This window comes from Oryctolagus cuniculus, chromosome X (genome assembly GCF_051225735.1).
Source record: "Oryctolagus cuniculus isolate XC-2025 breed Fujian yellow rabbit chromosome X, ASM5122573v1, whole genome shotgun sequence".
NCBI classification, from domain to species: Eukaryota; Metazoa; Chordata; class Mammalia; order Lagomorpha; family Leporidae; genus Oryctolagus; species Oryctolagus cuniculus.
The window spans coordinates 104,040,278-104,045,163 of NC_142888.1; the positions used below are offsets into that span (position 1 = coordinate 104,040,278).

At 40.7% G+C, this 4,886-nt stretch overlaps 1 pseudogene across 1 annotated transcript; it reads left to right on the forward strand.

Annotated features, from left to right (window-relative positions):
* Positions 1–2,808: 2,808 nt before the first annotated feature.
* LOC103352006 (asparagine--tRNA ligase, cytoplasmic pseudogene) lies at positions 2,809–3,572 on the forward strand (annotated as a pseudogene). Its single transcript, XR_016228553.1, has one exon. The product of XR_016228553.1 is annotated as an asparagine--tRNA ligase, cytoplasmic pseudogene (transcript).
* Positions 3,573–4,886: the final 1,314 nt, after the last annotated feature.

The following is a 4,886-nucleotide window of genomic DNA, read 5'->3' on the forward strand; positions in this document are numbered from 1 at the left end:
AGGAAAAACAAGGGGAAAGGTAAAATAATATCTTCATATAATAAAGAAAACATTTTGATCTGCAACCCCTTTGAAAATAGCTAAACAAGTGGAATAATTGTCCCTAGATCATACATTTTGAAGTGCTGCTGTAGATAAGCTCAACACATCTATTAAAATCTAATTATATTTTTTATTATATTTTTTAATTTTATTTATTTTTCTTTTTACAGGCAGAGTGGACAGTGAGAGAGAGAGAGAGAGAGAGAGAGAGAGAGAAGTCTTCCTTTTTGCCATTTGTTCACCCTCCAATGGCCGCCGTGGCCAGCGCGCTAAGGCCGGCGCACCGCGCCTATCAGAAGGCAGGAGCCAGGTACTTATCCTGGTCTCCCATGGGGTGCAGGGCCCAAGGACTTGGGCCATCCTCCACTGCACTCCCGGGCCACAGCAGAGAGCTGGCCTGGAAGAGAGGCAACCAGGACAGAATCCGGTGCCCTGACCGGGACTAGAACCCGCAAGGCGGAGGATTAGCCTATTGAGCTGCGGCACCGGCCAAAAAAAAAAAAAAAAAAAAGAAAAAAGAAGAAATTATCAATTCCCAACTTGACTCTCACTGGGATTAAACATGACAATAGGTCTGATCTGATTTCATCATCATTTAAAAAATCATCTATTATTTTTCACTTTATGTTTCTGTGTGGGAGCAAACTGTTGAAATCTTTACTTAATGTATGCTAAACTGATCTTCTGTATATAAAGAGAATCAAAAATGAATCTTGATGTGAATGGAAGGGGAGAGGGAGTGGGAGAGGGGAGGGTTGCGGGTGGGAGGGACGTTATGGGGGGGAAGCCATTGTAATCCATAAGCTGTACTTTGGAAATTTATATTAATTAAATAAAAGTTAAAAATAAAATAAAATAAAATAAAATAAAATAAAAAAAACTAATTATATTTAAAGGTTTATATAACAAAAGGGATTTGAAGATATAAGGGTATGATCAAAGGGTTTTATGTTCTGGTGCTCATCTGGCTAGTCAGTAGCTTAGACATGAGAAAAAGTGCTCAATAGAAGGAAGCATTGATGTCCTGAAGGCCAGGTTGCAAGGCTGTACAATCTATCAAATACAAATTGTCCCTTGTTAGGAAGGCTCAACATATACAAATTCATAAATATAGCACATCATATCAATAGAATGAATAACAAAATCATATGATCATCTCAATAGATGTGGATAAAACATTCAGTAACATTCAACACCTATGTATAATAAAAAGTTTGAATAAATTATGTATAGCAAGAACATACTTTAACATAATAAAAGCTATATATATGACAAACTCATAGACAACATCACACAGAATGGGGAAAAGTTGGCAAAATTTTCTTTTAAGATATGTAACAAGATAAGAGTGTCCTCTCTCACTGCTTTTATTCAGTGTGGTACTGGAATATTTATCCAGAGCAATTATACAAGAAAAAGAAAAAAAAAAAGGCAGGCAAAAGGAAAGGCAGCAATCAAATTATCCCTGATTGAAGAAGAAATGATTTTATATACAAGGTGAACAAAAAGATTCCACCAATAGAATATTAGAATTGATAAGAGAATTCAGTAAATTTTCAGGATATAAAATCAACATGCCAAAAAATGATGGCATTTTTATATACCAATAGCAAACTCAATGAGAAAGAAAGTATAAAAAGCAATCCAATAGCTAACAGCAACAACAAAAATAACCTTGTAATAACTTTAAACAAATTTGTGAAAGATCACTACAATATAAATTTCTCTGCTTCTGATATAACTTCTTACTCATGCACCTGGAAAAATAGGCTATGATGGTCCAAATGCTTGGATTCCTGCCAGCCACTGGAGAGACCTGGATAGAGTCCCAAGATCCTGACTTGTGCCTGGCACATCACTAGCTGTTGAAGGCATTTAGGAAGTAGACCAGTGGATAGAAGATATCTCTCTCATGCTCTGCCTTTCAAATAAATAAATCAGATAAGTGAGCTAAAGACATGCCCGCGAGAAGACAGAAGAGACAATTTCTCCAACATGTGGAACAGATTAAATCAAGACCCCTACCTTTCACTGCATACAAAATCAACTCAAAGTGGAAAACTGTTGAAGTTAACTGTTAGAAAAAAAAAAAAGGGGGGAAATGCTTCAAGACATTGGCATAGGCAAAGACTTTTGGATAAGCCCCCAAAAAACAGAGACAACAAAAAAACTGGACAAATGGGATTCTAGCAAACCAGGAAGCTTCTGCAGAACAAAGGAAACAATATACAGAGTGAAGAGATCATGAAAAGAGTGGAAAACTATTTGCAAACTATTCATATTAATAAACCAAATAGAGTTTTTAAAAAGTCAACACCAAAATAATAACTAAGGTGTTAAGATGTGGGCAGTGTTAAAAGGGGGCAGTGTGTAGTGGTATAATAGGTTAAGCTGACATTTAGGATAACTTTATTAAATATCATAATGCCTGGTTCACATCCTGCCTCTACTTCTATTCCTGCTTCCTACTAATGCACACTTCGGGGGAAAACATATGATGGCTCATGTACTTGGGTTACTTGTTATATATTAATGTTAGCCGTCGCAAAACACACCGGACACTGGAGTAAGGGGAAGGGTTTATTGGGGAACACCCTACAGACCGGAGTGAAGGGGCGGCGAAGGAAAAATAGAGGAGACTGTAAGAGAGAGAGACAGAGGAGGGAGAAGAGAGATGAGAGGAGGAGAGAAGCCAAAAGAGGCCAAGAGAGCACAGGAGAGAAGGATCAAGAGAGCAGGGAGCAGAGCCAAGAGATAAGAATCGAGTTTGGAGAAGATATCCCAGAAGCTCCTGAGAGGCTGATGACAGACACCATTAATGAACCCATCCTGCTGTGTCGATTTCCCGTGGAGATCAAGTCCTTCTATATGCAGCGATGCCCCGAGGACTCCCACCTCACTGAATCTGTGGACGTGTTGATGCCCAACGTTGGTGAGATTGTGGGAGGCTCGATGCGTATCTGGGATAGTGAAGAAATGCTGGCAGGTTATAAGAGAGAAGGGATTGACCCCGCTCCCTACTACTGGTACACAGATCAGAGAAAATACGGGACATGTCCTCATGGAGGCTATGGCCTGGGCTTGGAGCGGTTCTTAACCTGGATCCTGAACCGGTACCACATCCGAGACGTGTGCCTGTACCCTCGGTTTGTGCAGCGCTGCAGGCCCTGACCGAGTCCTCCTGCAGCATAAACGAAGGAACTCCGTTCGTGCAAGGAGCAGACTGCCTCTTTCCAAAAGGAAAAAACAGAAAGCCAAATCGTCCCTCTTCTGTCCCATTGGCCTGTAACTATTTGTTTTTCTCTGTTTTTGATTCCTCTTACCATGAAAAGTCGTCCATATTGCTTGAACATCAAGCAGCGTTGCTGTCATTTGAAGAAAAGGAGTATTCATTGCAAAGTTTGGAAGAAACGAGTGGCATGGAGTTCTGTAGTTATGGATCCGTTTCAGCATTTTATCCAATTACAGGCTCTAGTCGCTGTGTTCTATGTACCGGATATATAATTAAACAGTTCTTAATTATGGCTTAAGACATTCCAGTAACTTAACCTTTCTGTCCTCTTAACAGTAACTAGAATTTGGTTTCTATCATTTTCTGGTGTCAGTGAGTTATAAGAAACATCTTGGTGGGGGGAGAATTTGGCAATCGGGCATAAAAATCTAGTATCAGAACAGGGTATAACCAAGCACTAGAAGTTGGAATCAAATGGAGATAGTCTTGACATCAGTCATTACTCTTCTAAGTCCATATAGCTGCTTAGAATTCCAAGGCCTGTGAATTGACACGGAAGAAATAGTAAAAGATGGACTTGCTGGAAGAACATGAAGTAAGAGCATAACTGGTTGCGGGGGGGGTGGGGGGGGTGCTTTAACTCACAGCCTCCGGCGTCACTACAGAGGCAAGTGCTCTCCTCTCCTTCCTGATCATCCCCGAGTAGTTAGGGTTCAGTGAGTTCCAGAGAAGTTCGCAGCGGAGCCTGGCTCACAGCTCTGCGTGGCTGCGTCTTCCCCACCGTGCCCTCGCGTGCGCTCTGTGCTACCTTATTAACTCACAGCAGGCTTGTTGAGTGACTTCGCTTCAAATTTGGTTAATCCCCGCCCCCCCCAGATGCATGCCGTGTATTCTCAATAGGCTGTATTCCCAGCAATCAATAAATGGACACATGCCAAAAAAAAAAAAAAAAAAAAAAAAAAAAAAGAGTCAAGAGCCAAGAGAGCACGTGTTCAGGAACAGGCCCTTTTAAAACTTTGCCTGAGGGCGGGCAGGGAAGCAGGAGCAGCGAATCCCATTAGGTTGGGGGTGGAGCCTGGCTCAGGTAGTTGGGCAATGCAGCCACCTGGCTAAAACTGTGCCAGTTTCCTAACATTACTGACAACTACATGTGAGACCTAGATGGAATTCCTAGCTCCTGATTTCTGCCTGACCCATGCCTGCATTTTGTAGGCATTTGAGTAGTGAACAAGTAGATTAATGATCCCTTCCTTCCTTCCTCTCCTTCCTTTTCTTCCTTTCCTTCTTTCCTTCTTTTCTTTCTCCTCCTCCTCCTTCTTCATCTTTGTCTTCTTGTCCTTCTTCTTCTGTCTCTCCCTCTCTCTTTCTTTCTTTCAAACTAAAATAAAGGGAACAAAGGAACTAAATAGGTGTTCTTTCAAGAAAAGAAATTCAAATTACAGCAGACAAAATACCCAACATCACTACACATTCAGGAAATGCAAATCAAAACCTCAATGAAGTGTCATTAGAATGGCTATTATATCAAAAGCAAAAATGCAAATGGTGATGAGTTTGTGAAGAAAATATAACCCTTATACACTTTTGATGGGAATGCAAATTAGTATTCCAT